The sequence below is a fragment of the Balearica regulorum genome, chromosome 3, assembly GCF_011004875.1.
Source record: "Balearica regulorum gibbericeps isolate bBalReg1 chromosome 3, bBalReg1.pri, whole genome shotgun sequence".
In the NCBI taxonomy this organism is placed as follows: Eukaryota; Metazoa; Chordata; class Aves; order Gruiformes; family Gruidae; genus Balearica; species Balearica regulorum.
This window is the reverse complement of record NC_046186.1, coordinates 105,494,975-105,518,924: the sequence shown is the minus strand read 5'-3', so window position 1 is coordinate 105,518,924 and position 23,950 is coordinate 105,494,975. Positions and strand designations below refer to the sequence as shown.

Sequence of the window (23,950 nt, the reverse complement as noted above, 5' to 3'; positions counted from 1 at the left end):
GTGGGGAAGCTCTTAAGCTTATGTTGTGCAGGGGATGAGAGTAGGTTATGACAGCTTACAGCGATAATCCTCTCTTGTCTTGAAATCTGGTCTCACAGTTCTTAATCACTAGATGGTCTTGGTCAGAATTAAAAAGGCTGTGTTATTTTCAAGCCCTCCAAGAAAGAGAGTAAAGGAGCATAAAACTGGTGAGAAATTGAGCAAAACAGCTGAGATGACACCTCTAATGTGCTTGTACTCATACTCTCCGTTTATGGAGACAGCTACAAGAAAGCCTGAAAAAATAGAAATGCATACTAACATTAGTCTTCACTTGGACTTTTTTCAAGGATACCAGATTTCTAGGAGAGAGGCAGAAACCCTCCAGAGAAACCATTTGTCTGCCACTAATGAAGGCCTTAAAACAAAATTATTAAAATCCTGTTATTTCTAAGACACGTGAAAGAGCTAAAATTCACATCAATGCAGAGTGTGGCAAGCACGGTCAGTCTAGGGTTTCTGGAGCACCAATACTTGCCTGTTGGCTTTTCTCACTGGACCATAACCTCCTCCTTGAGTTATTCTGTACAATGTGTTAATGCTTTTCTGATGGGAGACTTGTGTGAACTCCACTTCTTTAAAAATTGCAGGAAGGATCTATACTGGACAGAAGGTGATCTTCCTCTGTGGGGGACCCTCAGCAGGTGGACAACTTTGTACACCATCTGAGAAGAGGTGAGCACTCGTGTTTGGGGCGGTTCCTTGGTATTTCAGGTGGTGACTTGTGCCAAAGCAAAGCCTGACCAGCCAGGATGCTGCTACTACTTCACTGAGCAGTGCTATGTGGCTGCGTGAGCAACGTGCTTGCTCTAATTAGAGTTTAGGGATCAGAAAGACATGTTCCCGTGTGTATTCGTACAGGCCTTGCTGGCTACATAATACGGCAGCTCTTCAGGGAAGATTTTCAGTGATTGTTTTTCACCAACTCCCAAGTGCTTGAGTTATCAGGTAATAAATAATTTGAATGAACAATAACACAAATATCAGAAATCTAAAGTGAAGTGGAGGCCAAGAAAAAGAAGCTGTGAACTTGTATCACCTGTCCCTGGAAATAGGGAATGTTAGGGACAGATAAAAAAAACCATCTACAGAAATCTTAGTTTGCTCCAAGGAAATTTATTTTAATCTTTTGTGTACTTCAGCACATATGAACAACAAGACGAAAATGAGTTTTGCTTCGGTATGCAGTGCTTACTGCTCTGTGCAGACAGACTATTCTGAAAGGAGAACAGAAATCTGACCAAATCGACACAATTATTTCCCAATACTTTTTTTTTTTAAAGAAATAATGTTCTTTTCAAATAGTGGAATTGTTCGGTTATACTCAGGTGCAAATTGCTGTTCAGGGACTGTATTGGCTAAACTTTTAACAAATATTACCACCTGCTGGGCACACTACAGCAGTGCAGCTTCTAGCCATTTATTCCAGCAAGTAATGAAGCTCTTCCCTGTCGGAACAAGGCATTAGGTCTCTTGGCTTGGAAACTTTTCTGATTTTCTACCTAATACTGATTCGTTGGCTGAATCAGTCCAGTGAAAACTGGAGATTCACGTCTTCAGGTGAATTTAGTACCCATGGACCTTGGTTTGGGTTTTGGTTTGTTTTTTCCTGTCTGTGCAGGATTTACACAAAAGTTGTTTATTGCTTATTTATCAGTATATTTTGCTAATTAAAAATGTACACAAAATGTGGCACCCAGGGTGTTGCTTATCCTACAGCCTGCCTTGATTGTACGCCCTGAGCCGGGAGAGCTATTGTGCCGCCCCACTGGGCCTACTGGAGCTGCCGGGGATGTGCTGGGAGGGCAAGCTTCTGCCATGGGACACCTACCATCAGTTCAGCCAGTGCCACGCATGATCAAGCTTGACCACTGGTCAGGGCTGTTTAAAAACCACACTACAATTCAGTTCTCTTAATTCTCCTCCCTTTCCTAGGCTAGAACTGGGGGAAATACTGTACTTTGCAGGCTTCTTTAGCAATTATATTCAAGATTGGGATGTAGAGATTAAGTGTTCATTTATAAACCTCCCAGAGGCTTTCAGTCCTCTTGTGGACTCAGTCGGTGGTTGATGAAGAAGCAGAGTATTGGCACTTTGAGTGTCCCCTCCACGAAGCAGAGCTGATCGGCACCCATGGCTCTGCTGCCATTATCAGTGTATAAATGATTCTTTATATTGTGATTGACTTCCTCAGCTTATTTGTATTGCAGCTTGCTCTGTACTGGTCTAAGGCCAAGCCAAAAGGGTGGTGGGAGGAACAGCTGTCCTCCCCCTTACTCTAAAGGGAGTTGTTGAATGCTCTTTTGTTTAGTAATATTCACAATAATAGAGTTTGGTGCTTGAAAGATGGACCTGGCTGATCAAGAGAGGCTTTGCTTGAACTCCTGGGGCAAGTGGATGCCAGAATGCTCTTATGATACCTATTTTGAGGGAATAGCAGCAGCCTAGAGCTGGGGAGGATAAGAAGGCAAAAGCAAGGCAAGAGCTTCAGGGCAATGCTCTGACTCTGTGTGTGCATGTGTCTTTCATTTGATTCTTGATTTGTCAAACATCAGGCCTTCATACTTACTTGGAAGCAACAGTGTCTGCTTGCAAGGAGACAGCATTTCCAAATTTAATTTTATCCTCCTTACTGGAAGAACCCCCCACAGTGTTTTGAGTTTAGGTTGACTGCTGGTTCCAGCAGTGATGGGAGAGGACAGCAAGAAACTGGTCAGGGCTCCAGCAGGTCTGGCAGCCCCTTACCTCTGTGACTGCTCCAGGTACTTGGTCTCTGCCTTTCCTCAGTATGCTCTTCCTCGTGCAGGGATTTTGTGTGACTGCGTTGCCTGTGGTGACCGGTGTTTACCAGCAGCTACACCACAGTGGTACAGACAGGAAGGATGGGATCTTCTGTACGAGCATTTGTCTTTCAAGGAACAGTGCCTCTGGCAAGAATATCAAGCCTATTTCAGAGATATTAATTTTTTTCCTTTCTTTCCATTCTTTTTTTTTTTAAAAAAAACCAAAACACATAGCTATTTTTGGAAAATAAGTAGGAGGCTTTCCTGGTTTTATAAGGATACTAGCTGAAAGCAAGTTTTAGAATACTTAAGAGCCTCATTTTCCACAATTGTATGAAGCCTCATAGGACTACTTAAACTCAAGGGCTCCTTGTGTTTAGGTAACACCAGAACCTGGCTCAGACTGATACTTCACAGAGCAACTGCAAATATTTTTCCTCCTTATCCTCACAAAGACTGTCTTACCTGACTTAAAGAGCCCAGACCAAGCAGCCACCCCACCGTGCAGGGCTCCCTCCTAGTGTGCCCACCCAGCATCAGGTTGATTACGTTTGGCAAGCCAAATGGCTATAAACCCCCTCCAGGAGTAAAAGAGGTGTGATGGGCAGCAAAGCTGCCAGATTTGGGGGTTGACATCTGGGAGCCTTGAGGAGCTATTTTATTTATGTGGTTTGGGTCTGAGTATGTGAATTTTGACCATTTCCATTGTGCTGGGGGCACTGTTCCCTGTGAAGAAGCCAGATGGTGTGACTCCATGCCTGTCTGTCCCTCCTGTGCTGGTGCCCAGTAGTGGTCTTCCACCCTTGTCCCTCCGCAGCCTTGAGAAATCCTTCCTGGCCTGGTGGTGTAATCCTGCTTCTGACTGCCTTCCTGTCCTCCTCTGTCACCAAATTATAAAATGTTTTTCCACCTCTAGAGGACACTGTGGCCTGCCATATGCTCACTCCTCCGTGATGCTCCAGAGACAGCAGCAGCCCTGTTCAGTGACTGCCTGGCAGAGGTGGCACAAGCCGGTGGTGGTCCCATCATGCCCAGGTTGGGAAGGGACTGGGTGGTCATGCAGGTTTGAGTGGCTCTGCCACCAGCTGCTGAGCATCAGGGCATTTGTCCCGCTTCACCTGTTCTGTCCATCATCCTACAAACCCAGGAGTCCGTGCTGGCTTCTGGGGCTGGCCAGGATGAGGCAAGGACCCAGAAGCCCTTTGTTGCTGTGGGAGGACATTTTCTTACTCTCAGCACACATCTGTACAGAGGTCCTCTGGATTTTGCTTTTTCAGTCTACTGTGGGGGTTTCCTTCCTTCTGGGTCTCTGATTTTGATCCCACTGCTGTCCTCACCACCACCACCCATGGTAGCTGGCACACAGGGAGCTGTCAGGCTGACCACAAGCCTAGGGAGGTCATCTTTTACTTGTAGGGCTGCACTGGTTTTCATCTGCTTTCTTGTCTGTTCACAAGGCTTGCTGACTTAGACTTATCAAGTCGTCTGGTATTTTGCATTAAAATAGGGGAACTTCTTATAAATTTGCTAAAAAGATGCCTTTTGGTGTTCAAAGGAGTTATGGAGTATCTGAGCAGAACAAATTTTAAGAAGTAGTGGTGGTTGTTTAACTGGAAGTAGACAGTTAAGTGTGTGATCATAAAGCAGTAACACTGCTAGGGTGCTGGGGGAGATGCAATACAGCTCCAAGTTGTTTACACCATAGGTGTCCTGCAGCCACGTTGCTCCTACTTGCAAGCTCCTTCCAGATTGCACACAATGGCAGGGGGTATGATTTTTAAAAGGAAAACTTTCCTCAAATTATCTAGCTTTGATTTTTGAGAGAAACTGGGTGGCGGAGGCAGGCATGGAGGTGGAAAGCAGTGACTTTCTGTGCAAAACAGCTTTTTATAATTGCCAAAAGTTGGGCACATCCTTGATTGTCAAGTATTTTGTGAGGAGCAGCAATGTAAAACCTGTGCAAGGGGTAAACCTGGGCCTTCACAGTGGTGAAGGCAGAAGCTGATTGTATTTCTCGTGCTTTGACATGACAGAAACCACAGAAGTCCTATAGAGCAAGAAGAGATGGGGTCACTATTTCCTACCAAATGCAAGCACTCAAATGCATGAGTGTGCCATTGTAGGTATATCCAATTTTCCCATGCTACTTTGCTGCCCTGTGCTCATGACCCACCTCCCCTCTGCCAGGGAGGTGGACGTGGTGTGGCGGCAGCAGCCTGACCTTTCCCACAAACGCTTTTCTCCTCTGCTCTCAGGACATCTGCTGGCCCTGGAGAGTCTTGAAACAATGCAGGTTTCCTGGCCCTCTATGTGGTTTTTCCTCTTATAGGAAAATATATGCTAGAATATCTGCACTGTTTTCCAGTTGCTTTGTCCCAGTGTTAGCACGTGTGTCTGCAGGGACCCTGTAATGGTGGAAAGTCATGGTGGAAATAGGATGATTTAGAGGGAGAGATGTAGAGACAAGCTATCTTGCTTCAGAGGTTTCTGCACAGCAGGAGTTTACCCTGCTGTGCTTCTTATGTGAGTTGGGTGGGTTTCTCAACAATGAGTCTCCTCAGGGATTTTTCAACTCTCTTCCCTTGCCAGTCTCTGCACTTGTACCATACCCCATCCAATAGTGCTCATAGTCTGACCTGCTTCAGACCATTGCCTTCCACCCACACCTTTTCCTGAGCTCAGTTACTTATTTGATGAAACCGTATCTCTGAGACAGACATCCGTTGAGAAAACGATACTGGCAGAGCTCCTACTTTGCTTGTTAGCCTGTGCCCATCATGGGATACCCTGTGTTTACCTGACTTCAGTGTCACGGGTAATTTTTTCTACTGCTGTTCTTCACATTATTTTTTTAGACCATTTTCCTCTTGTGAAGACATAAGAATTCCCTAATCTAGTCACTTCTTACTGAACTAAGCAAATCAAACACTTTAAATTCCACTACAAGGCAGCTTCTGCAGCTGCTGAATCATATTTGTGGGTTGTGTTTTTTGACACCTTCTCCAATTTTTCAATATCCTTTTTACAAATGTAAACCAGGACCAGACAAAATATTTCAGTATTTGGTCTTGCCAAAACTGTGTACAGAGTTAAAATCGTGATAGGATTTTTTAAATTGTTTTAATAACCCATGGTCTATGAATGGTAACATTTAGCATTCTTTTTTAATATGGTTCCTTCTGTTACCTCAAATATACTGAAAATCCTTTCCCCTAAAACATTATTGTCTGAGGTTTGATCAAAGCTGTGAAGAATGTGTGTGAAAATGTTTCTGGTAAGTGATTGTTCATGGGAACTGGGAATTATCACTGTTTACATTTTTTTACATTTCCCCGAAAGGTTTGATGTGCACTATGGAGAACTTGATTTTCTACAGGAGCCAGCTGAGTCAAGTGGCTGGGGGGGCGGGGGGCAGGGGAGAGGTTTAGGGCAGGTTTCTCTAAAACTGCAAGAGGGAGTATTTTTAAACACAGACAATTGTCCATGTGCTGGTACTCCCAGATACGAACAGATGGAGGTTAAAACCCAACAACGCTGTTTCTCTATGGCTGCCACCTCGCAGGGCATCCTCTGGCTGGTGTTTGATTGACTGGGAAGAAGCAGGATTTCATGTTCACTACTACAAGCTCATTCATTTGGTAACACTATCTGTGATCCTCTTCGAAATCCCCAAAGCAACTGTTAATAGCTGGGTCCCAGGAAAAGCGATATGGCAGGACCAGCCCGTGGGGAGTCCAGTTGCCTAGCATTGCGCTCGGTGTTGTGAAACAGTTGGCTGAGCCATCAGACTTGCTCGGCTAAATGAATTAAGTAATTGCACAGCCCTGCAGAGAATATTAGTGAGGAATTTCCATATTGCAGCTCTTGATATTCCCGCCTCGCAGCCCTGTTACCACAAATACAAGACTTTGGCTGAGCAGGCAGTAATTTGATATTAAATGAGGTTCTTATTAAGCAGATGCAATGAAATGGGACACAGTTTTACATTGCATTTGTCAACTAAATGCTTTTATTAGCATTCATTAGGATGAGGGATAACTGAGTGCAGGATATTCTTTAGCCAAAGCTTGACCCTTCAGAGGGAGGGTAATTAAGCAGCTAAGAGCTTGGGAATAGGAGCTAGGCCACACACGGCAAATGTACAGCAACTTGTTCTCCCCCTCTTCTGGGAACTGTGTCTGCAAAAGAGGTCGTGAGGAAACTTGGGGGATGGCCTGGGGATGAAACTCCTCCTTGTCTCATTCTCCAGGTGTTAATCTGACAAATCACAAAGGCCCCTTGGAAAGTAAACCATTTGCGCAGGCACACATTGCTCTTTCTTTTGTACTGAGTGTATTGGGCTGTCAGCCATGGAAATAATGCTTTTTTTTTCTTTGCTTTTTTTTTTTCCCCCCCTCCTTGGATCATGAAGCTTCTTAGGAAAGGTGGTATAAAAGGAGATAAAAGCTCTGACTCTTAATTCTGGCATGTTAACAAATGTGCACAAATGTACAAGTTTGTCAAAGCTGGCTCCAGAAAGGTGGCAATGACCGTGTCACTAGCTTCCCCACAGGGATGCTCCTGCTCCATCAGGGAAATGGAGCCAAGGACTGGTGGAAAAGCCACCAAGAAATCAGAGGTGCCTCTTTGCCAGCCCAGGTTGGTTTTGTAAAAGTAAGCTGTGGACTGCATTATCCAGCTTGCTTTTGTCCTGTTTAAGTTTTTCTGTATTAAGCTGCCTCCATTTCTCCTGAACCTGTGCACTATGATCAATGAATTGATCTGCCTCCTCTCTGCGCACTTTTAACCCTAGCTATTAGATGCCCTAGGCCCTTTACCCATGAGATGCTTTATGGATTTGTGTCAAGCTGGGGTTTTTTTTGTCTTGGTTTTCTATACTTGGGCAGGATTCAGCAAAAAGGAGAGTGATAATTTTATGCTCGGTTTGCATGTGAATTTGTGAGTGGCTTGCATCTTGTTTGCAGAGAACCAAGAATTCGTGCCCTCTGGCCTGGACTTGCTCTGGTCCTCTTGAATTTGAAAACATCCCTAAAGCCTAACTGTTTTGGAGGGGATAGAACTGGTCCAATGCTGAGGCCTTGGCAAAGCTGCCCTCCTAAATGAATGCGGTGATAAGTGAGTACTGCAAGTTCTCGTGTGTTCTGATGAAGATTCAGGGGTACATATTGGTGGTGGCCCTCTGTCTAGACTATTCCCTAGCTCTGTGAATCCAGTTCACAAGTGGACATTAGGGTCTTCTGTTTCTCCAAAACTGAAGTGTGGGTTCCACCTGGAATCCAGGTCAGGGATCTGGGTATATTCTTCTTTTTTTTTTTTTTTTTTTAAAAAAAGTGATGAAGGTTTTGAGTAGAGCAAGGGAACAAGTGCGGCCCTGCGTGGCCAAGCTTTCAGTTCTGTCTGTAATGTTCGTCCTTGCAACAGCAACCACAAGGCAGCTGTCATTGTGGGGGAGGAGAGGAATAAGAGGAAAGAAGTCATTCAGCGGGAGGTGCCGTTCTGGTTGGAGTTGGACGAACCTATTCTTTTCCCCAACTATGGGAAAGGAAATGTCTCGATTTAGAGGATGAAAGAGGGCTGCACCTGCAGCGGGGATGTGACGAGTTACGTGGGGTCAAAACAAACCCCTCAGCAACCTTGCATTGGCATCTAAAAGTGTCCCTGGGCTTTGTTTTGCTCTCCTGCTACACGTACCCCCTTGCAGTTGCCAGGACCTGTCAGAGATAGCTGCCTGCATCCCGCCAGCCCGCGTATGAACCTGGAGGTAGACCTGGCTCTCCCGCTGCGGACATTCTGCTGCGTGGACCTCCAGCCGAGTGCTTAGGACTGGCTGTCTCTTTGGCAACATATATACATACATAGAGCTGGGTACACAGATATTTGAAGGCTGTTTCCTTGAAGGGAAAGGTTTCTTCTCCCCCCCCCCCCCCCCCCCCCCCCCCCCCCCCGCCCCCCCATTCTGATTCACTAATGAAAATCAAATACGACTGTACTTGCAGGGGCAGCCTGGTAGCGTGCACAAAGATCTAAGGTGTGCATGAGAAGGGCAATGAAACAAGCCCAAGCACCAAAACCTAAATCTTCAGGGTAAATTACTAAAACCAAACAGTTTGCTGGGCTGGAAGGGTTTTCTTGGATTGAAGTATTCTTTTAGATTTGGCAGATGCAAGAAGCAGTCCAGCATTGCTTTTTTTTTTTATCCCTGTTCAGCACTTGATCTTCCAGCAAGCCCTGACTTGATAAAAGTCTCCTAGTACACTCATTAGCAATTGTCTTTGCTTTGTTAATTTAATCCAGCAGAAGGGTTTTCCTACTGGATATTCTTGTTTGAGCTGCATTGCTCAGTGGTTTGTTGGTCACAGGTGGCCAGTTGTTTTCCTTTTGGTCAATATAACTCTCATAATCAGAGGAACTACTTGAGGCCACTGAGTCTTCCCAAAGGGAAAGGATAGGAAAGGTAGCAGGTGAACCAGGGAGGAGAATCTTAGAAAACAAACTGGAAAATCTCTTTTTTTTATCAGGCCATGGAGCTTTTCTAGGTAATGAATATTCCTATGAAAACTGGTCACATGTGCACATTGTTATAGTTAATTAAAAGAGGAAAGTTTCAATGCAAGGTTCATTTGTGCACATCTCTCTTTGTGAAGCTTTAGGCAGATTGCTTGATTGTATCTGCCTGAGGACTCTGATTCCCTGTCATCCTCATGTTCATTGCTTATAAAATGTATTGATCTTGCAGCATCCATGGGCAGAGCATTTTCAAGTGTTATCATGGCTAATGGCACAGAGGCAGAAAACATTTGGAAAGCCCGTGGGCATGGTTCTCATCACAAACTTGTGTGACACATTTAATTTGATCCAGAACTGCATGATTCATTATCAAGCTTTAAAATAAATACAATTTTTAAATCCTATCATTTTTAAAATATGTCCCTGCTGCCATGAGTACTCTAGAGTGAGAGGTTAAGCCTTGTTTTCCCCATTTATCTATGCCAATGAATAGTTGCCTTCTGGAAGTTCGTGGAGAGCCAACACCCAAGGATCAGGAGCACATCTGAACTGAATTCAGTCTTAAAGGTTGAATGGTTATCCATGGAAATAAGTTTGTGGTATTTGCCCAGCTCCTGGGAAAAAAAAAAAAAAAGCAGCCTTAAATTCATCACTAATTTGCTTTTTAATATTTCTCTTTCTGCATGTGATTTCCCTACTGCCTTTCTCCTTGGTACCACTCCTAGAAGTTTATCCTTTTCTATGACAGTGGTGCTAAAATACTGAGGTGACAAAACTGGACAGCCCTTGGTTTTCCACTTTCAAGTGCTCTCTGTGGGTAGTGAACACCACAGGCTACACTGTTTTGATAGCTGCTAGGTCACATTACCTGTCTATCCCCTGGCATTGTAGTAGTAACCTGGCAGGTCAGATATTTCAATGCTATTTCCCTTTGCTACCTGGCACCAGCCATACAGCATTTTTATATACTGAATTATTTATGGACTCATAATTATTTAGCATCAATATGTCAACGTTACAATGCCCCTGTTGGCCATAAAGGAGCAAAATCTTTCTTTAATTAAAATTACATGGTCCGTGTCAACTTTCCTTGGACCCAACCTTTTAAAACTGAGTTGGGAGTTTGAATTCCAAACCAAATACCTGTGTGTTAAGCAAAGACTAAATACAGAGCTTTCTTTCAGTGAGGCTGGTCTTGGAAGCCAATAATTTTATGTGTTTTAGGGAGGTTTATGTTATACTGGGGAGTTTACAATGGACTTCATTGAACTGTAGACCACAGTGGCCATATTTTTTTTATAAGCAGCTTCTAATAAGGAGGAAGCAGCGTATAATTCAGACTGTCAGTGTTCCTGTCTAAAGACAAAAGCTCAAGATTCCTCAATGATTGTTTGAAAAACTGCTGAATCTTGAGAGCAAGGTGGCAGATAAGTTTCAATAATGCACAACTGTCCTTTTTGAAAAAATATTGCATCATTTGACATTGTAGAAATATACAGAACCACCATATAATTTAATTACACGACCACCCTGCAAGTTCCATGAGCCAAACTCAATCCTGGCATAAGCGGGTGCAAATCCCTTTGGGAATTGCACCCGCTTACGCCAAGGCTAAATTTGATCCAGTGTTTCTTTTTTTTCCCCCTTCTCCCTGAGAGCTTGAAGGTATGGAGATCCACTTCATACTATGCTGTACTTGGACCTATTGGGTTTTTTTCCACACACAGAGCACAACTCTATACTTGATGCTGAACTGGCTTTTGTTATAGTTCTCAGGAGAAAAACAAACAAACAAAATGTCTCTTGAATGCAGTATACCAAGGTAATTGTTAAGTATTTAAGGTTATTAAGACCGGAAAGCAAACTCCATCATTTTCTAAGTCACGTTTGCCATGGAAACAACATCCCATAGAGACAGAGATGGCCCTTTGTAGAGAGGGACCAGAACAGATCAACCATCTATATGTTCAGCAAGACTGGTCACTTGATGACATGTCTGTGATACACAGCTTTCTAACCGATGCTTAGAAAAGTAATTAAGTCTGTGTTTGGTTTAGGATCTTTGTTTTATTCAAGGTGTGAGGCTGCCACTCTCACTTGAAACTGGACTTTACTTCTTGAGCAGTCCCCTTTGATAGGGGGGAACAAAAGGTAATTCTCTAAGAAACTTCCCACGTGCTCTGTGCATGTGCCATAGAGCTCCCACAGTGAGGGGGTTTTTTTCTTGTGCCTTCAAGTTGACTGAACATTAAAACTTCTCTTAAAGAAATCTAGAGGGCTTCTTTCCACGTGGAGAAAAAGACATCTCAGAATGAATAAGAATAATGAAATCTTTGGGAGATGGGTCTGCTGAAGGGGAATGCTTTTACCTGCTTTCTTTTAAACTAAAAGCCCCTACTTACCTAAGGGTAACTGCTTGCTGTATACACGTGAGTGTGTGCAGTCCCACAGAGACCAGAGGTGGCATGGAGCAGTGCAGAAGGTGCAGAGAAGTTGATTCAAAGTTTTCAGTCTTGCAAGGCATCTTGGTTAGCTTTGGCTCGCTCTGGTCAGCCACAGTGAGATGGCATGTGTATGCCAGGTAGAAGGACATAACCCTAATGCTCTCATTTCCAGAACTTCATTGTAAACACTTGACCAAGATAGAGATCCAGCAAGATTTTACATATGATGTCTTCTGAGACCAACAGCTAGTGTCACGAGAAGCATTGTTCTTTCCAAACACTGAGAAACAAGAATTACTACTGAGTACAGAGGCAATGAAAGGCAAAAAAACACATCAAACAAGTACCCAAAGTTTATAATGTAGTCGTGACCTTCCTACAGTTACACAGACATGCGCACGCACACATCAGCCTTTACTTCAACGGGAGTTGCTCACGTGTCTTTGGACAGATCGTGTCCCTAAACTGATTTATGTCCAAAGGAAACTTGGGCTCCAATTCAGGTTCAAATCAGGTTCAGCGTGGAAAATCCTGAACTTTGAGCCAGACCCTAAAGCAGCCCGGCAAATGAACAGACCAGACCAGGCCAGCTTTTCTCCCCAGCTAGAGCTCTCTAGCCTCATGCTCGGGTCTAGCACACCCCTCTGCCTCCCTCCTAACTGAAACACAATTATTTTTTAAAGGGGTCTTTATTCCACCCAGGAGAATACAGTGCAGGCAATTGGCTAGTGATGGTGCCTTGGAGCTCAGCCACCTGGGACAAGTGTGAGACTGCACATGGAGGGAAAAGGCAAAAGCAGCCAGTGACAGAGAGACCCTTTTGCTGCAAGAGCCTGGGAGATTCATCCCAGGGATTCCCAGAGGTTTAAATCTCCTCCACTTAAAGGAGCCAATACCATGTTGTTTTTACTGAATTGGCTGCTGTTGCTGGTTAATTTGGGGGTTTTTTGTTTGTTTTGTTTTGCTATTTTTAACACAAGTAGAATGTCATCATGCACTTATTTCAGTATTGCCTGTCCTGCTGACAGTGGGGAATGAACTTCTGTGATGATTGCACATGACTGGGCAAAGACTGGGCTTTGGGAAAAAAAGGTCAAACAAATGTGACCTGTCCTTTTCCTGACAAAATAGTGAAGGTGCTTAGATTAGATTTATCTGCTTCTCTTCCTAGACCATGTTGTTCACTCTTGGTGAAAACTGTTAAGTAACGAAATTAAAATGCAGTATGCTGTTACAGCTAAGAGCATCCAGTTAAAATTCATCCTACTGCAAACTCCAGCCCAATTAGTTTAGGAATGGGCCAGCCAAATTAATTATAAACTGTAGTACAGCCAGTTGCCAGTCACTGAGGAGCAATCTCATACCCAGGTTCACTGATACCTTCAGCTTTGGTTCGAAGCCAACCCTGCTCTAGCACAGCCACCAGGCTGATATGCACCCCAGGATATTGGCAAGCACAAACTCATTTTGGAAAATACATTTTCATCTTTATCAAGCAATATCTTGCAAGACTTCCATTCAACTGTTTGTTTTTCTTTTTTTACTTTGGCTTATGGGCACTGTTCAAACTGGAAAATACTTTCGGAAACTCAACCAAAAAGACCTGTTTTCTTGCCAGATTTGGATTTCTAACCAAATGCAGATGTGATCTCATTTGGAAGCATATCCCTCCTGTACTTCCGAACACAAATAGGGTCAATCTATCTAATGATTTCCAAACATTTGCACTCCTCAAAACTGACTTGTTTTTGAAAGAGAGCAACCACCTGTAACACCTATTTGACAACAGGACTTGAAGGATTTCCAATAGCCAAACTATGCTTTTCCCAGCTGCCTACAAATGCTGTGCAGCAAATCACTGTTAAAGAACACTCTCATCAATCATACTCACTTTTTTTAAAAGGTTCTCAATCCACCTGAGAGGTATATGAGCAGCTTGACTATATATTGCTCCCAAATATTCAGTGTTCCTTTCAGTGGCATTTTACATCAACTGGTTTGGGTTTCCATGTTTCTATACTCTTATTTTAGCTACAATCTGAGCACCACCTATGATGCAGGCTTGCATCTAGGTGTATCCTAAATAGCTGGAATTTTAAATCTTTCCATTATCTTACTCTATGCTTCCTCATTTTCAAGGGGTAGGTGACCATTAAAAATTATTTTGAAGCAAGTTTACTTTTGCTGTCTGTTCTTTCAGAATTATTTTTTTCTCCTCCTTCCACTCAGCAAATAAAGCCCAGGAGTTTAATGAGAGAAAGCAAACATATAAGTATATACTCTGTGCATTAGATAGCACCATAGTCATCTGTCCCAAGAAAGGGTCATCTATTGCTGCATCTCTACACGCACCACTCTGCCCGCTTTCCTCTGTCAGTGACAAACATAGTTGTGCTTCTTGCTGAGTCCTGGCTGGGGCCAGAGTTGTGGCCTTTCCATTTACCTTACTGTAACTCCTGCTTTTGAGCAAATTGCATTCACAGATTTACGAATGACTCCGTATATCAACCCTGAATAGTCATTGTCATGAAGTAGGTGAAGATGTGAGATCAGGGAGAAAGGTGAATCCAAGTTAATACTAAAAACCCTACAGAAATAAGTGATGCGCCTGTTTCTTGCTGATTTACTGCCTTGCCTCATTATCACCATGGTATTTCCTCTTTCTGTTTCCTGTTTTGAGCCTTGCTTGTCGCATCATTTTGAATCAACACCACAGGTTTTTGGAGCGTTCAGAAAAAAATAATTCAGGCATCAGAATTTCCCATTCATTTTTTAAATTCAGGCCAAATGACCTGAGTGCAGTATCTGTGCTTCACTCTCTGAAGGTGACAGAGTCAGGGGAAAGCTCATTTCCTCCCTGACTCAGGCTCGGACCTTTCTTCAGAGAGATACTGCTGGCGAGGTGCTAATGAGTGCTGACTGTGTGGGATTGATTTGTGGTGCTGGCATCCACCCACTAGGAATGATGACAGATCCATCAGCTTGTTTTATTTTAGCCATTAACAGGGAGAGTAGCTTCTTTAAATAGCCCTAAAGTAGCAAGTAAAACTATTACCTAAATCAAAAGCAATTGCCTAAGTGTTTCTCTGTTTATACAGCTGGAATACTTTAAATTAGTATCAGTGCTGCACAGCCATATAATTAGCAAATTTTATCTTATACATACGTTTAGAGGGAATGCCTTGGTAAAAATATTAAGGAAAACTCAAACTGCTGAGTTGTACGAGATCTTCATTAACTTCATTGGGTTTAGCTCTCAGTGTCTTCAGCTGAAAAACGTCTGTTGCCATGATCATGTTTATCCTGGGATCTTGTCTATGGGCTGCCTTTTACTGTTGTGGTTGGATTCACCTAAAATCAGAGTTCTGCTGAGGCTGATGCTGTCCAAAAATGTAAGAAGGTGTTATCCTTACTCCAAAGTGCTCACAGTCCAAATATTTGGCATGGAAATGAGAGGTAAAGCTACCTTCTGCAGGTAATACTAAGTGAAAAGCAGGGCTGGGATGAAAGCTGTAGCCTCCTGGCTCTCTAGTGTCCTGTCTATTTGCATAATCAGCTCTTAAGGCAGTGTCTGACTCCATTTCTCAAGGATTACTGCAAGAAAGGGCAAGTATTCAAATAAAAATTACTCATTACTGATTAAGAGTTGGGAGCAAGAGGGGAAATGAAGCAGAGGCATTTCTAACTGATCCCTGGGAAGTCCTAGGATGTCCTGGGCTACACGGAGAAAAGGGATCTAGAAGCTGGTTCTAGACTTTATTGCAAGACGTCTTCTGCCAAGAGCGGCCCCGCCGCAGTCTTCTGGTAGCTGCCCACACGTGGTGCAAAGCTGCTAGAGACATCAGCACAGAAGCATGTGTGGCTGCAGGCGACAGGGGCTCCTGGCGCTGCTTTGGGTCTTAAACATTTCACCAGGGCGCCGCTCTGCCTATCGCACACTGCCTGAGCAGTTCGGAGGGGCTGGACGTGCAAATTGGTTCATAAAGCAGAAGAAGTTTTCAAAAGCACCAAGGGGCACTTAAGCAGTTACCTTTCAGCAACACCTTTGAAAATTTCTCTTAACAAAGCCATAACTCCACAAAGACGCAAGGCGAGTTTCAGTTTGGAGCCTGCCCCCTGTTCAGCAGCAAAGGGTGTTTGCTAAAAAGCCACCCACCATTTCAGACTTGATGCTGCAACCTTTCAACTTAATGAATAATGTTTAACAGCGTGAATTTTATTATTTTGGCTTTGAAGGTCCCACAAGGCTCCAAGTTCATAGACAAAACCTCCCAAAATACCTAGTGAAAGTGCAAAACCAGAATTATCTTTGCATCCAGTGCACCCCTGAAATTTACTGGCTGTTTATATTGCGAACTGCTACTGCTGGGAGGAGTCCTATAAATAACCTTGACAATGTGTGGGGTTTAAGGAGAAAAGCATTGCATGAATAACAATCCATTTGTAGCCTAGAGGCTATGCGAGATCTCTGCTTGCTATTTCTTACTGTGTTTATTCAGGAGAAACTACCTCCAAGAACTGGGTAAAAGAAAGCAGGGCATGTTCTCATTAATGTTGAGATGAAGGGTGGTCAAGCTTTTTGTTATGTAGACAAGAACTGAATGTGAATACATCTTCCAGGCCAGCAAGCTTCAGTCCCAAACCCTGGAATGTGCCATTATTTGTGGCACATGTGTCATTTTGGAGGAATACAGGAGAGAGATACCAATTTCTCCATATACAGTAGATCCTTCAATCCAGCAGCCCATATGCTTTCCTGAAATAGTCCCATGTGGTTTTGGTTATAATTCTTGTGTGACTTCTGGTTAAAGACTAGCTTGTCAACATGACCAGGCCACCTCAAACAGACCTTACTGTATTTTTTTCCGGTAAGAGAGGCAGCCAAGGGAGGAAAGAAGATGATACAGAGGAGTATTATGTTCTTCTGAGGTTTGTTTGCTGCACCTCTGAGTAGAGAGACCCACAGTAAGGAAGACAACTTTGAGTTAAAATAAGTCACAGATGGAAAATTGAAGGATTCCCTACTGAACTTACCTATTTTTTAACTGTTTTTTTAAAAAACATGAAGTCCACGTTCTTTTTTGCTCCCTTGATTCAATATCCAGTCATTTTCAGTAGGACTTAATTCATCTCATTTTCTCTGAACTACACAACTTTATCAGGCACAAAATACCTTTTCTTTAATCTTCTTAGCAAAATTAATTAATGATGTGATACAGCAAGCTTTTGTAGTTCTGATGTCTCAAGATCTACAAACACGATCTCAGTAAGCCTTGAAGTGAGAACGGACCTGAACAGGCAGTCATGCACTGAGCAATTACCCATGTTGCTATGGTATCTCTTGTGGGTTTTAATTTGTTCCCTTTGTGTTGTGGTTTAAATGCAGACATTTTTAGCTGGTTCCTGGGGTAATCATCTATTCATGGTGGGGTTTTTTATATAGAAAATTCACTTGGAAACATTTTTTCCAATAAAATCGCTCCCCCTATACACAAGCACGTAATATGATGGCTTACAAGAGCTGAGCCCAACAGTGCATTTACTGCTTTTCTTCCACGTGCCTCCAGTGGTCTCATTCCCCACTCCTTATTTGTTTGTGGAGATGGACTCAAGGAGTCCAACCTGCCTGGAAGACTAGTGTGACTTCAGTCACAGGCCACCTTTGGTTTTGTTTTTGGTTTGTTTGTTTTCCCGATCCAATATCAGCCAACTTTTTACCTCTTGAGATACCACAAACAGAGAGAAGTACTTGTTCATCAAGTCCTGCAAAGTGCTCATAGGAGAAGTGGACTGCCCAAAAAGGGCAGGGGGACCTTTCACATCACTGCAGCTACCCAGCCAATTTTGTCTAATAGAGAAGAGGAGGGGTATGCAAATGGAAACAAAATGCATTTGACCACAACTAACCTTCTGGCTCCATCATAATGTACAGAGCATCTGCAAAACCACCTGCTAAACTCTGGTTGCAACTTCTCTCTTTTTGTACAGATGGCAAAAGGCTGGGCAGAGAGCAGCTGGAGGTCTGCAGCAGAAACTGCCTCAATGCTGTGTGTAGTCACCCAACAGCACAAAATGGATAGCTGACTGGCTGTGGGTGCTCTGGCCTCTGTATCCCATGCACAAGATGGAATTGGGGGTCCCAAAATGTAGGTCCTGCTCTGCTGCTACATGCTGAGCAACCACTGGCAAGCCATCACGTGCTGGCCCATCTTGGTTCAAGGCTTGGGGTGCTACTGAAATAGGAGTGGTTATTACAGTCCAAGCTCTGGATCCACACAGAGCCTGGGAAGCTGGATGTTGGATGTCTTTCCATCCTAACCCTATTTTAAGTTACTTCCTTTTTATAGCATAATTTCCAGGTGGGGTATATATTTCTGTACATTGAGTCTCCTGTTTTCCTTCCTTGATAAGAGCTTTAAATAGCATGTTAGAATTGTCAGCGGGTAGCTCAATTATTTAGAAATTATTTTCTACATAACTTAGAGAGCTCATGATCTTGGAGCACCCCTTGGGCCATGAGTTGAGCTGAAGGGTGAGGCTCTGTTGCAGCCCCATGGTGGCTCCCCCACTCCCTTTGGCATCATCTGTTCTCATGCCACTTTCCCAAGCTGAAGGGAGTTGCCTTCAAGGGTGCTCTCATGGGTAAGACCAAGAGAACCTGAGCTTCAGGCTGGGACCATGCAACTCCCCATGTGGATAACAGTGATCTCTGTATCCTATCCCTCAGCTGCAAAACATTAAAAAGGACAACAAACAAACAAACGAACAAAAAAGCATGGGGAATTTACAGGAGCTGTGTTAGGGCAACAGAAAATCTGTATGTTTGATTAAGTCCTCTCTTTCCTCCCTTTTGAAAGGGAGATCCTGCAGTGTGTTATGTCAGCCTAGATTTCAGAACCTTCAGGTCTTTACAAAGAAACAGAAGGCTGCAATGAAAAATATGCCAGGCTCTAATTTTGGCCTGATACAGACCATATCATCTCACTTGGGCTGTTGAGAAGATGGCATGATTTGACTTGGATATATGCCATGTCACACTGTTGCCCCCATCAATCAATCTGGCTCTTCATCATCTTCATCATTTCTTGTCAAGGAATGATTTGTATCTAATGACACTGTTAGCCAAGTCCCATCGCCCTTCTGCCATGTCCACCTAGAGTCCTTGCAGAAACAAGTAAGCAATGTCTTTTTCTTTTCCTCTGTCTTTACTCTTACCCAAATCTACCTTTTCTTTTTTCCCTTTCATTGCAGATGGGATGAGCAGCAGCACTGTTTCAGAATGTGTTTGTTCTGCTGTAGTGATTTGGGGACAGATGTCCTTATTTACTTAGTGTCTTTCAAAAGCTATGTTCCACAATGCATACTAGTCCAAGGGTTGGTTTTCATTGTTGAGGGATTTTTTTTTTTTTTTTTTTTTGAACAAGCATTTCCTTTTTTAGCTTTCAACAAAGATGCCATAGATATTTCTGTATATCTCTGTTTTCAGCTGTGTGTTGGTTACCCACTTGACTGGCTACACTTCAACACAAAGGTAGTTACTTTTCCAGAAACGCCATTTGTGAAGTCAGCATGGAAAGCAGCCCTGAACTTAGTCTATGCTGAGGAACAGATTCCCATGGTTGCCTTTCTTTTCTTTTTTTGCCAAAGACAACCACGAGATCTGTACCTGCAGTGCTTCCCCCCGCTCCTCCTTGCAGCTCCATAATGAGACTTTTGTGAGCCAAAAAGTTCTGGTAAGAAAAACTCTGCTGAATATTTTAATTAGAAATGTTATTTCCCCTGGCCAGTACTAATGAAGCAGATTAGGCATGATCAGTTGCCAGAAAAGCACTGGAGATAGTGGTGGTTCTTTGCACAGGTGGCACACCAAAAGACCTCCTCTGCCAAGCAAAGTAGGTTATATACAGCTGCAGACCTACAGAGCTGTATGTTGGCTCTTGGTGGGGCATAAAAGAGCTCAAGTTGTATGTCGTTTATTTGGCTTGTGGGCTTGAATAATATTGTATTGGTAGAGCAGGGAAGCTAAGTGTATGCTTTGCGGTGGCATGAGGGTTGCATATATATTATATACACATTTATGGTGGCAGAGACGCTGGGTGTCTTTGCATTAGTTGTAGCTACTTGTCTTTCTGTGAACTACAAGTTCATGAACTGGCACTGAAAAAGTCCGAGTATATGTGGGTGTCTGGGAGCCATAAAGCAGCCCCACGGAATTACTGGCTTTGATTTAATGTCAGTGAGGATGGGTCAGGTCCTTGGTGCCATTATGGATCTGTAGTGTCGTATGGGTTGTGTCTTGTAGCAGAGACGTTTCATGTGATTTCATTCCGACTGAGGATGGTTCTACCCTCAGGCTCTCAGTCTTCTCAGTGCTGCATGTAGAAACTCTCTTCTTTCCTTTGCAGCTAAGAAAACAGCTACAGGAATCAAATTCTACCAACCAAATTTCTGATTCCAAAATATCCTTAATCCAGGACACTATATAAAGAAAATATATTCCTATTTTAGACTATTTCTCTTGGGAAGGAAAAGGTGAAGGGTTTTATTGTGGGTTTTCCTTTTTTTAGGTAAGAGGAATTAAAATAATATTATAGAAACTTTCTATAAAGAATAGGAAAAAAGACTGAGACTGGAAAATGCCAATTGCTGGACCAGGACAGGGGATATGGGTGGAAAAATTGCAAATATAGTACTCTGGCTATTTCTTTGAAGTCTGACAAGTATCTATGACAAAGGATGAACACAGGAAAATTTTTCAGTTGTGTTAAACTAGTCGTGCAAGAAAAGAAATGCAGCAGACAATTCTTCTTGCTTGGAATATAGAAGAAACTGCCAAAGTCAGCAAGCCAAGCAAGGTACATAAATTCTGTAGGGAGCTGAACAATTCATTTATAGTTGCACTAATAAGCTCTAGGTAGAGTCGTATTTCCTGAGTGTGTATGTGCAGATATTGTAGGTGACGTGGTTTTTCCTTTGAGCTGGGCAGAGAGCAGTTTTCCTGTCCTGCAAAATTTTGAGATTTCAAAACATGTTTCTTTTCCACCCAGGGAAGAAAGCTCTAACCTTTCAACACACTTTGTTAAGAATAAAAAATAAAAGAGAGAGGGAGATAGAAAGTAGGAGGAAGAGAAGAGAGATGCTCTAGGATACCATGTCTTCTCCACACACCCTGTACAATGAGTACAGTTTGCACTCGCAGCATCTCAGACCTACCCCTTCCCTGCCTTTCTCCCACCATTCATGGGAGTGCCCCAAAAACCTGCTTGGGTTCTTCACCAAAGGTCTTCACCAGGTCTCTCGTTGAGGTGGAATTTAAAGGAGGACCCTTCTGTCCCTGGTTAGCATCCCGAACTTCAGTTCTCTTTCTCCGACTCACTGTTTCCCCCACGGAATTAAGATGATTTTGCTGCCAAAATTGTAGTTGAAACTGGTGTTCTTATGCAAAAAAGTTAAGGTTTCAGTGATTTGGCTTTTTTCTTTTTAAAAAAATCACCTTTTTAAATATCTGGAACTGTTCGTTTTTTTCTTTTTTTTTTTTCCCCATGTTTTACTCCATATTTTTTCTTGAGTGGTCCATATGAATATGGGAGACTCCAAATGCATGGACTACTTTGAGCAAGAGTAGCTGTTTAGGGGATGGAGGCACAAACAGGTTATAAGTGAATTCTTATCATGTTGATGTGCTTCTACCTTTCATACTTCTTCAGCCAAGCATGCTTTTGTGCTGTACAGCAATACATAACAACAACAACAACAACAAAATCTTCCTCCCTCTTTTTCAGGACTTAAATCTCACTGTCTGAAGGCCAAGTGCAGAAAACAATCTGACCTATGTGAAGGGAACTACTTTGCTGGATCATGAGCCACCAGTCTGCTGCTGCCTTGGTTCTGGCAATACCTTATTGTCCTCTGGTTTCTTCCAAGGCTTTTGCTATGACCTGTCGTACTTGGCGCTAGGCCCTTACCTCTGTGACTGTAAGAAATCCTACAGCTCTGTGACGTATCTTCTGTGCACAGCATGCCATCAGCATGATGTATGTGCATGTGGGTCGCAAACTAGTTAGCAGAGCCTCACCTGGGGAACACCTCTAGTTTGCAAGTCTCTGCACAACTTTTTTGCACCTGACACCAAGTTTTTAGTCTCATGTCATCTCCTTGAGTTCTTTCTGCTTCTCTTTTTACTGTTTTTCTTATGGTAGAGACAGCAAATGGGAAACACTGGAAGTGATAAATATCTCCAGGTCTATTTGAATTTCACTGCAAGCTATCATGTAGCGATGGTTGAAGGAAACGGTGCCCTCAGTAGCTTTGTGGCTTGATTATCCCAGTCTTTATGTCCTGTTACATGACTCTGCTGCAATATTCTTTCCCATCCTTTCTTCTCCGAGTACTCTCTGAAACAACCCTAATCAGAGAAGACAGTAGAAGAAGGGAAAGAGCATCTGCCTGAAGTGCAGCCCAGGCAGTGATGCTGCGGTGTGCACAAGAGTAATGAGATTGGTAGGAAATTGTTGGAATTATATGCCAGGCTTTTGAGTGTGTCTTACAAGTGATTTCTGCTGGTCAGGAGGAGGGAGGACCGTGGGAGGAATGATTAGCTAGGGGGACAGGGTGTTTGAGGGCAGGCTTTGAAGGCTGGTTTTAATGGATGGTTTAAGTGGTTTTAATGGATGTTGACGATTTGCTTCAGAGGAGAAGGATTACAAGTGACATTAACTGAGACCCCAACAGTGCGTTTGGTATGGCTCATTCTGGGGAGTTATTGAGGCATTTTATTTAAGGATGTAAATACAGAGAAGCGTCAAGAATGGAGACGTTTGCCATAGACTTCTCGTATAAATATTTGTGCTGAGAGGATGACCTTCCCTAGCTGCTGTGTAATTGATGACATCCACTGCTGCAAGAGTACTCTCCTAAGCGATTTTGGCATCAGCAGATGAATAGTTTGCTCTACTTTGCACTGACTTGGTAGCAAAGACCAGGGAGATACCCTCAGGACTGGGGCTGCTGGACAGGGCCGAAGCAGGTCGGACTGTGCGAGCACGTGAAACCAGGAGGAGGTTTAACTGCGGATGCTTGACTTCGCTGCTGCTGCTTGCTGATGACTGCATGTCGCTCAGGCATTCTCTTCAGGTGCGTCTTGGGGCATTTCATGGCACCATGCTTGGATTTGGTTCTGTCCTGGGTGCACAGTGGCAAGAGGCGTGGCCAGAGAGGTGTGGGCACAGGCAAGGCGGTCTGCTCTGTACTGTGTCCATTTGCCTGTGGATACTCTGATCTGCATCAGCAGCTGTTTTGCAGCACCAGGAGATCCCGAAAGGCAGCATAAAGGATGACAGAGGAGTTTCTGGAGGGAGAGAGGACTCTGTCTTATGCAGAGACTGGGTGATTTGTGGTCATCTCAGGCAACAACAGCATGAGGCTGTGTATACCCCTACTGCAAGTGAGGCTGCAGGCAAGGACCAGTCATGCCAGTGGGGAGGACATCCTGGTGCCATCAGCCCACGGTCAGAGCCGAGGGGCATCACAAGTACCCGAGGGGCCACGCAGTGAGGGCGCAGTGTGCAGGGAAAGCTGCAAGCAAAACAACTGGGGCTGCCGGGGCACGGTGGCTGCTGCTTTTGTTTCTCTGACGAATATGAAAGTTGAACTGTAATCCTCATGTGACAAATGACCGTGAGAGTCCGGCTGTCACAACACTTGTGGTGCAGATGGGGATAGCTGTTACGTACTAAAACTTCCTTGAATTCATTCCTGTTCTGTTTTTATTAATAGTATTTCAAAAACAGATTTATGTCGAGGTTTTCTTTGTTAGATTAAAATTTGCTGGTTTGTACTCTGTATCACATTACCATTTGAGTAAATAAAGGATTACTTTTGGAAACACCTGAACCTCTACAGTGAGGGGCCATAACCCAGAGGAGGACACCCTGGCTTTTTCTGGATGGTGGTTCGACATGCAGTGGTGGCTTACCTAGGTTTGTCAGCAGCTGGCCACAAAACAAAATGAACTTTGTGTGCAGCAAATTTTAAAATGTCCTCCTCTGGGCATAAAGAAAGAGGCCTTGCCGTCCTCCAAACTATCGACCAAAAGTCAGCGTGTCCTTTTGGTGACAAATTAATTCTCTCGAAGCTGGTCTGAGAGCTGCCACAACCTCCTTCTGGCTGCCCCGGGAA

At 43.6% G+C, this 23,950-nt stretch overlaps 1 long non-coding RNA gene across 1 annotated transcript in view; it reads left to right on the top strand.

Annotated features, from left to right (window-relative positions):
- Nucleotides 1–623: 623 nt before the first annotated feature.
- LOC142601317 (uncharacterized) overlaps nt 624–23,950 on the top strand; it is a 78,301-nt gene continuing 54,974 nt past the window's right edge. The window contains exon 1 of the long non-coding RNA XR_012834920.1: nt 624–714. This is a non-coding gene — a long non-coding RNA (uncharacterized LOC142601317). The remainder of the gene's footprint in view (nt 715–23,950) is intronic.